At 39.1% G+C, this 10,806-nt stretch overlaps 1 long non-coding RNA gene across 1 annotated transcript in view; it reads left to right on the top strand.

Moving 5' to 3' along the window:
* The first annotated feature begins 1,763 nt into the window (after positions 1 to 1,763).
* The window catches only part of LOC122461777, a 63,153-nt gene continuing 54,110 nt past the window's right edge, over positions 1,764 to 10,806 (top strand). Inside the window, exon 1 of the long non-coding RNA XR_006283947.1 lies at positions 1,764 to 2,258. This is a non-coding gene — a long non-coding RNA (uncharacterized LOC122461777). The remainder of the gene's footprint in view (positions 2,259 to 10,806) is intronic.

Here is a 10,806-nt window from a genome sequence, read left to right as displayed (position 1 = left end):
TATCACAGTGGTGAAGCTTCTGTCAGTATGTGAACAGTGATGCTTACTGCAGCCCAGTTCAACACCCAGGGAGAGAAACAAACAGCACTGGGGAGATAACAAAACAGCTGTACAAGGTGTATTAAAGTGAGTTTATTTTCATCTTGTCTCCTTTAAAGGACACCTGGGCGTGCGGGTGAGGGGAGAGAGAGGAAGAAGAAAAAGATTTTTTTTTCTTCTTTCTTTTTTTGCTTCTTTATGTTGTATAAACATAGTGAATGCTTTTTATTTCTTTGAAGTCCTTTTTTTGTTTTTGTAATTTTTCACAGAAATTCACGTCTCTGCTGCCTTGCTTTTCTTGGGATACTAAATGGGCAAGTGCAGTATTAGACCCTGATCCTACACCTTGTTGCACATGAATGATGTGGATGAACCCATGAGCTTGCCTGGAACCCCACTGCCTTCCAGCGGGCTCCATGGAGGCAGTGTGAATTAATGGATAGAAGACTGGACTGGGACTTAAGAGATCTAGATTCTATGCCTGGCTCTGCCACTGGCTTGTTGGATGACCTTGGGCAAGTCACTTAGAATCATAGAATCATAGAATATCAGAGTTGGAAGGGACCTCAGGAGGTCATCTAGTCCAACCCCCTGCTCAAAGCAGGACCGATCCCCAATTCACCTCTATGTGCCTCAGTTTCCCGGTCTGTCAAAGGGAGATACTGATACTTACCTCCTTTGTAAAGCTGATGAAAAGTTCTATATAGAAGCTAAGCCTGATTATTAATTATTGTTATTAATGCAGGGACAGGGATTTATCCTAAGAGCTAGATTAACAAAGGGATTTAGGTGCCTAACTGCCACTGTTAGTGACTAAATTCCAGAATCAGGCACACTCGTATTCGCAAAACTGCCACTCAGCTGCTGCCAAATGCTGTAGACGCCTAAACTCACTCAAGTTCTTTATGTAAAAGTTCTCTCCCTATGGGTATGTGTACATTGCAATTAAAAAGGTGCAGCTGCCCCATGCCAGCGAACTCAGGCTTGTGGGCCTCAGGCTAAGGGGTTGTTTAATTGCAGTGTAGACTTTCAGGCTCCAGCTGCACTGCAGCCTGGGCCCTAGGACTCTGTGAGTTGGGAGGGTGCTAGACCACGAATGTCTAGTTGCAGCATAGACATACCCTGTGTTTCTGCCTCTAGGCATGTGCACTGCTGCCTCACTGTAGGAGTCTGGACGCCTCTCTCTCCCTTAAGCCCCAGTGCAATGCATGAAGCCAGGGCAAGATAGGTGTTGACTCACCTAACTCACCTGGAGAGTCCACTAAGATAGACATCTTCTTAGCATGCCTAACTCCAGCTTGGGCAGTGTGCTGGTATTTGTGAATCCCATTCTTAAGCACCTATCTCTCTCCATTCATCGTAAAGGAAGCCTGAGCACCTAACTCCAGCTTTGTAAACCCCAGTGGCTTTTTAGCACCTAAATCCTTTGTAAATCTAGCCCTAGTATATTAAGATACTGTCCTACTATCTTTTTTTTTTTCCATATATCCAAGTGCTGTGGCTGTAACAAGCCAGGTGTGAGATCAGAGTTGGAAGGGAAGTAATTCACAAGAGGATCTTTCTTCAGAAGTAATCTACAATTAAAATAAATAATAACATGAGTTAAAGCGTAAGCAAATCTTCAGCACTGTTGGGACTGTCTTTGCATTTTCTCCTCTGGTTGCCTGACAGAGATATGAAACCTGGAGCTTTTGGTTTACAAGAGTTTCTGTGAACTTTTGTTTTGAAGAAATGGGCCCAAGTCAAAAGATTTAGATCCAGATTTGATCTTCTGCTCTGCCCCCGCAAAACCACTAATATTTAGGAATGTTCAGATCCAGATTACTGGTTATAGCACACCTGTCTTTTGGTTTTGAGTTGCTTGAATTTGTAACCTGGATATTTCACTTTGAGTTTTTGTGTTTGAAATAGTCAAAACCAAGATCAGCATTTTATGCAAATACAAACATCTTACGCTACTTCCTTAATGAAACAGTCACTGTAGGGAAGAGTTTGGATTGTCAGGTTAATTCAGCTGAAAACATTAGCAGAAACAGTCTCTTTATGAGGAGTCACCTAGCAACCCTCTGATTGAAGGATTACCTTCCAGTAGGAAAAGATTACTCTGCTTGCCCATCTAGGGCTGGGCCTTTAAATTTGACAAAGGGGAGCAGCTGTGGGCCTAAAGTTGCCATTTTCCAACTGCCAAATGCTTGTTTCAGCTGCCTGTTTCTCAGTTGGTAAGTGTTCTTATTTCCTGTTACATTTCTCTCCAGTTTTCCCTTTCCTGTTTATAAGGCTCATTGGGTTTTTTTTAATATGAGTGAGACCTTAGCTAGAGGGGATAATACCTGTTTTTTGCTGCTTCCCATGTCATTTGAACTATGTCCAAAGATGTTGGATAAGAATCAATATAAATCTATTCTATATATTATCCTCAAATCACCATATGGCCCTTTTTGGGATGATTGCAGCCAACACATAATATACAGCGTGAGGGACAGCATTCTCAACAGGACTTTTGCATACTATCCAAATTATAGTATTATTGTGTTATATATTTAGCTGCTGTAGTAATTAACAGCTGATACTTTCACACATTCCTTGTCAAATTCTTCCAGTTTTTTTTATTACTAATTAATGTTTCTGCACCATCCCTTTCTGTGAAGATCTTTTTTTTAAATTTTTTTTTTATTATTCACCCCCGGACCATTAGGTTTTCTGTGTTTTGTTTGCCAAAGTAGTTATTTTCATAGCTTGTTAAATACTCTCTTACACAGAAAAGGTGAGTGTCCCATTTTGCCTTTTGAAATGACATTATCAGGTTTAAACAAAACACAGTTTAAAAAAAAATCTAGACTGTGTATCAATTAACTTTGGTTCTGCTAACACTGTGTGAATGCTGTGATTTTGGTCCAAAGGGTTTATTGTAGTAATGACTTTTTATGACATTACAGAGTTTTGAATTGAATTAACTAATGTTCTATGATTTATGAATGTTATCAGTGCAAGGTATTATTTTTAACATGTTCAGGTGGATTTTTATTATCCTAGTCCTTAAGAAATGTGCATACATTTTTGATACAGCATCTTTTCCACAGCTAATTAATGCTTTACGTTTCTCAAGGTGCATTAATTTCTTTTCTTCTGTATTCCTTTCCATGATGCAGACTAATGCATTTTTATGGCCGTTAATATTAAAGGCCTGTCTTATGGCAACTTTGTATTGTAATAGTAACTTTGACAAATGAATACCTAAAGACTCTTTTCCACCTTGTTTCCCATTCAATACCTCCATGCTATAACTGATAGGCCTTGTGAAGATGCCATTACAGTGGCAATCCAGCAGCCAGAATTTTCATTATTTTCCAGTTGCTAATAGGAGACAGATACAGTTATGGAACTTAAGTTTGTTGTTCTAATTCAACAGCCATATTTCATAAGTGATTTTCAGAAGTATGAGATTAGTGAGGCTTATGTCTTAGTTTTGGGCTGTTGAGTACTAAATATGGGATATTCATAGTGGGCTGTAAGCTATTTTGATCTGCAGAAGAAACAAAACTCAGGATGTATGCTTAATTTCCACTTTCTACTTCCATTATTAGGAGCGCTATTTCTGTATATCTCTGATACAGCCTAGTGCACATATCAGGATGCATCTGTCTACTTTGCAACTCCAGACAAAATTCAACCTGACACAACATAATGTACACATTGCCTTAAATCAGAATGTTGAAGAATGACTTATTTTTAACAAGCTGATATCTGCTGTTGTGTGAAGCAGGAAAATAGCAAGCTGCTCACAGGTTGGAGGGTTTATCTGAATTAACAAATTATTTAATGTAGTACTACTAGGGTCAGTCAAGTCCATGGGTTTTGAGACCCTGCATTCACGGTAGCCCTGAAGATTAATGATTAATGTTGAGATGATGCATAACTCACAAGGGATCAAATCCTGAGCATCTACTGATGTCAGTGGGAATTGTGTGTGATCAGTATCCCTCAGGATGCCCCTAATAAAATTATATCTGATGTGTGTGGGTAGAGGACAAAATCTCTGGCTGCATGGTTGTTCCCATAATTTTTTTTTTTTTTTTTAAAAGAAGGAGGGGAGTGTGAGAGTGGCAACATTTTCTGAAAATTAAGAGTTGTGCCCGACAAGAGCTATAGGGACAGGCACAATGGATAGCACAAAAGCAAGCGTATCAAGGACTGCACAACTAGCTGTGCCCTAGGGCACATCGTTGCACATACAAGACTTTCAAACAACACAGCAACGAAAGAGAGTTGGCACAGTAGTAGGCAATAAGGAATAAGCCCGGGAACAGCTGCAGCAGAGCAGAGGAGATCAGTTTTAGAGATGAACTAACTCAGATTTATTCTAGATAGACACTGAAAAGGACAGCACTTGTGAGGGGCTATTGTCAGCTCTGTAGTTCTCCGCAAACAAGAGCTGCAGTTGGCAAGGGTAGAAAAGAATGAACGATAACTGTAATCTTTCATCAGTCACCTTGATTGAAACAGTTTTCACTTGAACCCAAGCTTCGAGGTGGCTGACAAAACTTCCAGGTAAACGGAGCTGCCCTCTAGTCTATCTCCATTGTAGAAAATCCTTGCACGCTGGGCCACTAGCAATGAGGAATCTGTGTTCTCTTGAACAATTCCAAATCAAAAAAAGTTTAGAAATAGCTTCTTGGAACCCTGGTGCTAATTCTCGTATCTTGTAACAGTTTTTCTGTCACAAGAGCTGCATGTGGGAAGCCATGACATTTTTGAAATCCAGACAGCAGTGTAGACAGAATAAAAAATAGAAATATCATATTCACTATTGTTCTCTTCTGTTAAAGAACACATCCATCTTCATTGAAAAGAGGGCTGGGGGGTAATACATATTTTTAAAGTACTGCTTAATATTCCAAAAATGTTGGAAATTTTCCTCTCCAAGGTTATATCCTGCTACAGGATTATCTTGCCTCATCTCTGTGATGAGTGGGGAAAAGAAGATCCTTTAGAAACAGTGGGATTATTGTGTGAGCTTGACACTTTTTAGGCACTTATGATGGAATGAAGAGCTCAAAGAACAGTAGAACTAACTTGGGGAAAAAAACCACAAACATATGCCTTAAAATAATCACTTTTTGGTACATACCAGCATATGGGTACTAGAAAGCAGGATAAAATAGTTTAGTTCACACATAACATGCCATTGAGAGCCTTATTTCCTAATAAATGTTTGCTTCATGCCACTGTTCCAGAAACCCCAACCTTAGAGCTATGAATTTCTGGCAGCAGATTTTAGTGACTTATTTTGTGTTAAGTGATAAGTCTGGCAAACAGGGAAATAGCCAGTGCTGTGATAGATATAGGACACCACTAGAACTATACCCGGTTACATTGAAAAGGCCCTTTCAGTGTGTGCCTATGAACAAGTCCCTTTTCCAAGCTGTGCTCAGAAACCTCGCTGTATAAAAGCAGGCAGACAAATGGATAGACATGTGGTCTAGTGTAAGAATATCTCCCATGTGATAACTTCAGAATTCAGGAGCATGGGATTTTGAAAGATGTATGTAGACAGGGGTTTATCTGTGTATTTGAGATTAGTTGCCAATCAATGGATCAGTAAAATTCAGTGTTACAGAGGAGCATCCAGAAAATAAAATTAACTTAATTTCAGTCTTCAGAGGACCAATTGAATGTTAGAATGATTGATTGATACATCCATGTTACTATTGAATAACAGGATTTTCAAATGACAGATCCTGTCTATGTGTGTGTTTGAGACTTTACGGTTTAGCATGGTTCATGTCAAGTATATCTGTATGTGAAGCAGTGAAAAAAAAGTCTCTGAAATTAGGGAAGTTTTTAGTGATATTTGAGCTGTGTGTCCCCAGTCGATGAGCTTTTCTCCAGCTAACTCATAATGAGATATCTGAGTCTTTTGAATTAATACATGTTCTTGAAAGAGGCCTTATGTAATGACAAAGATATCTTGAGAGCTATCAGGGAAAGTAACAAGATTGATGGGTTCTGTGGATGCTCATGCCATTAAAAAGACTTTCAAAAGTAACAACTAGAATTGCTAAATTAAGTTATTTTAAATTAATGCCTGACTTTGAAAACCCCACTAATGCCCTCCTGCCTGCCCCGAAGATAACTAAAGGAGTTAGAAAATCGATCAAGAAAGAACAATCTGAGACTCCCTGAGGGAAAAACCTCAAGATAAAGGAATTCCTTCAGTGCTTCCAGATTATTAACACCCTAATCCTGTTAAGGGCTGATGTTTTTTCCCCACTACAGTCTATGCAAGTTTTCCCATTGACATAAATAGGAGGCGGCTCAGGCCGTTAGAATTAAAATGGCTCTATGGAAGGTATTGAAGTGCAGGACCTGTAATTGGTACCTGAATCAAATAGGTAACAGTGTGTTGTAGGCAAGGAATGTCTCTTAGTAGGTGTCTGTATGTACAGGAAGCACACTGAGGTCCCATCTATGGTTAGGGCTTCTAGGTTCTACTGTCATAAATAACAAGTAATTATTAGTATCCAGAAAAAACTGCACACAACAGTTTAGGAAATGCAAAAGAGAAACAAAGCCTGATGGCTGTTTCATGACTCTTTTTTTTTAGGATCTTGCAGTATTATTCTAGAGTCATATATACCAGAACATACATTCCTGGGCCATTTCACTTCCAGTTCATAGAATCATAGAATATCAGGGTTGGAAGGGACCTCAGGAGGTCATCTAGTCCAACCCCCTGCTCAAAGCAGGACCGATCCTCAATTAAATCATCCCAGCCAGTGCTTTGTCAAGCCTGACCTTAAAAACTTCTAAGGAAGGAGATTCCACCACCTCCCTAGGTAACGCATTCCAGTGTTTCACCACCCTCCTAGTGAAAAAGTTTTTCCTAATATCCAACCTAAACCTCCCCCACTGCAACTTGAGACCATTACTCCTTGTTCTGTCATCTGCTACCACTGAGAACAGTCTAGAGCCATCCTCTTTGGAACCCCCTTTCAGGTGGTTGAAAGCAGCTATCAAATCCCCCCTCATTCTTCTCTTCCGTAGACTAAACATCCCCACTTCCCTCAGCCTCTCCTCATAAGTCATGTGATCCAGTCCCCTAATAATTTTTGTTGCCCTCCGCTGGACTCTTTCCAATTTTTCCACATCCTTCTGGTAGTGTGGGGCCCAAAACTGGACACAGTACTCCAGATGAGGCCTCACCAGTGTCGAATAGAGGGGAACGATCACGTCCCTCGATCTGCTGGCAATGCCCCTGCGTATACATCCCAAAATCCCATTGGCCTTCTTGGCAACAAGGGCACACTGTTGACTCATATCCAGCTTCTCGTCCACTGTAACCCCTAGGTCCTTTTCTGCAGAACTGCTGCCTGACTCAACTATACTTGTTTTTACAACCATGACTCTCTGGACAAGCCCATTGCCTACCTAACTATATGTTACTTGGTTTCTTTGTGCTTCCCATATGGTCCCATTCCTTTTTGTTTTAACCCTTAATTCTTACATAAGGGAAGAAACGTAACCTGTGTTCAAAATACTGTGTGTGTCTCACGCTCTGAACAGAGGTTAACAGGCACAGGCACATACAGGCACAGAAACTTTTGAGAAGCTGAACAGAATTTTATAGCACTAAGATTGGGTGATCATTTAGAGTAATTTCTCCTGGTGCCTCCTCAACATCTCAGGCAGGGCTCCTCCCAACCTTGATTTGCCCTTTCACTCATTTGGATTGATCTGCTCAGATACTTCCTCCAATAAAAGAGAAAAGTCTTCCAGTTGAATTGAAATGCCTAGCCATCCCCACACATTGTTACTAGCATCTACATTTTACTCTCTCTTTTTTGTTCATCATGGGTCAGCTTCTCCCGTCCCAACTCTTACTTCCCGGAGTGGCATTATTGATCTGCCCCAAGGGAGCTGCAATGAACAGTTCCCACCAGTTCAGTTTAACACTCACTGTTTTTACTTGAACTGATTGGGTAATTTTCTGATATGATATGATGGCACCAGAGTGGTTACCATTTAAAAAGTCAGCATTTGACAAACATCACTACACAATGGTATCTGAGATTCTAATAGGTTCCCCTCCTCATTCTTAAAATTGAATAAATCTGCTAATGGTATTGACTTTTAAAAAGCATCTTCTGTATATAGTATGCAGTAAGTAACGACCAATGTTTCAGTCATTACTAGGCCAGATACTTTAACTGAATATAGCTTTTGAACACTTTAATTGAATCTGAAATGTTAATGTGCATTAGGAAAGAAAAGCTGATATTTTAGTGGTATAAAAGAAAACTGATTCTCTAGTCTTGAAACTTTCTTATATTTAATTATTTTACTTGTGCATCATTGGAAGTTAATTATGATGTGATGCATTTTACACTGATGTTTTATGACAAGCTCAGTTAAGTTTACATAAATCTCTTCTGGATCAATGAAACATCACAAAATGATCTAAATAGGAACCATAAATAGTCAGTCAGGATTCTCCATTTTATAATGTGAAGTTCAAGGTTATTGATCACTGCAGTTTCTCATGAAGTAGTGTTTTCTCTCAAATATGGTCAACTTGCATGGAAATTAGATAAGGGCAAAGATGGAAGTCAGGGCTCAACTGCAATGTGAAGCCAGAGTCCGTAGGGCTTGCACAATAGAAATGCAGGGACAGAGGGATATGAAAGGGCAAAATGATATTCGGCTAGGAGATGATAGTTAGTCCCCAGCTTGCAATAAGGTGTGAGAGCATCCCTTGAAACACGGTGCATTTTGAACAACAACAACAAAAATCTCCCCCACACTACAAGAAAAGTTCCATGTTTATTTGCACATCCGTACACTGCATGAACAGGTGAATATGGGCATTCTAAGTGTGTGTGAAGTGTGGTGACTAAGATACATCTTTGCACTGGAATTCTTCAGTCAGGCATTCAGAGCTATGCATCTACATTACAAATACATCTAGACCAAAAAAGACAATGTGTTAAAGAGGGACTGTGAGAGGGGAACAATGAAACGTACTATAGGTCACCAATGAGTGTGGACATCCTAGGGTGTGCACATACACTATGTTGAACCAGAGGGTCATTTCAGGCTATCAGTAGGATCCTGCATAATTGCTGTTTTAAAAAAAAGTTCCTCCAAATTCTCTCCCCTGCCCCCCAAACAGCTCAAGGTGCAAGCACTTAAAATTTAGAGCCAGATACCGATCTCCTTAATCACAATGAACAGCATGTTACTCCACAAATAATCTAATTGAAATCAATGGGATGACCCGTGGGCTACATTGCTACCAACTCAGAATTTGAGGTCAGAATCTGTCCCTGTAGTTGTGGCCGTTTCATACATCTTTAGTTGTCTCACTCTTTTTCTTGTTGAAATGAAATGGAACTTTTTACATTCGTTTCAGCGTGGACTTCGAAAGTATTAGCAAGTATGAAAAACCTTATCCAAAACTTTGGAAGGTTATTTTAGGCTGGGATTACCAGTGAGAAAGGAGAGTCTTCCTTTTTTTATCCCATAATTATAACAGATGACACTATTTTTTTTATACTTAACCCAGCCTTCAGCAATCATAAGGCACTGTGTGTCTGCACAGATTTATGTCAGGAGAGCCACTGTGCAGGCATGCCTCTCTAAGGTGTGGCCAGGAGCATGCTGGAGGTATTACTTTCAGGAGGTTTGAGGTAATATGGAAATGTGACAAGAGATTTGTAATGAGATCTGCTGAGTAATGTGCACAATAAGGGAATGAACTATTTGTGTACTTATTTTTAAATGCATTTCTAACATCAACCCTAGCTACCTTCAGGGAATAATTCATTTCCTATTTAATTTCAGATGTTGCAAAATGCCCTAAGGTTGTTATGAATTATGTATAGCACTAAAAGTTACAGTTTCTATTCTTTGCTGGTACAAATTTAGCTTTAAATTAAACATGTAGATCTACAGTTTGCTGGCCCCAAATCTTGTTTCATTTGCACGATTCTTGTCTTGGTATCTGCAATCAAAAGCTTTGAAAGGTGTGAAATGTTTTATGTTTCATTGCAAAGTAATCTACATGCTAAACAGTTCATTGTGAAATTTTATTCTTTTGGGAGAAATTTAATAAGCATAAAAGCATGCAGGCACAAAGTAATAGATCTAGAAATCCCTTTTAGTGTCAATGTTTTCATATGAGTCATTTGATTCTCTTTGGTAAGTAGAGCTAAATTCAGTACCAATTTTTTAATTAAAGCAATGGACCTGATTCTGAACTCATTTCAGTTTTATAGAGCTTAGTCCACTGACTTTGATGGAGTTGAGTATTCCTGATTTACACTGGTGTAGTTAAATTTATAACCAGGCTCATTCTAAGAAATGTGCCTGACTGATAGCGTTTGGCAAAATTGAACATTTTTGTTGTTCACAGTTTGTTTTCAGAGACTTTTGCACCAGCAACATTTCACAAAATTTTTCATCAAATCATAGGAAAATTAAACTTGATACATGTTCTTTGACTGTAGTTTGGTCTGTGAACTCATGTCATTACTTAGATAAACAAATATACATGCAATGATTATATACTGTATTATCATAAGAAGAATGTTACAGAGGAATCTAAGAGGCTTTTCATGCTAAACAGAAAGTCTATCCACTGTGCTAAAGCATCTAGGTCTGGCTTACGATCCTTGTTAAAATACCAGACAAGATAGTAGCTGACTTTTGATGGTCAAATATATATATATAAAATTGCTGAGCAAAATCCTACTCCCCTCTAAAATCAGA

This window comes from Chelonia mydas, chromosome 9 (assembly GCF_015237465.2).
Source record: "Chelonia mydas isolate rCheMyd1 chromosome 9, rCheMyd1.pri.v2, whole genome shotgun sequence".
Lineage (NCBI taxonomy): Eukaryota > Metazoa > Chordata > Testudines > Cheloniidae > Chelonia > Chelonia mydas.
Note: the sequence above shows the minus strand (reverse complement) of the source record. Positions and strands in the feature narration are given on the sequence as shown.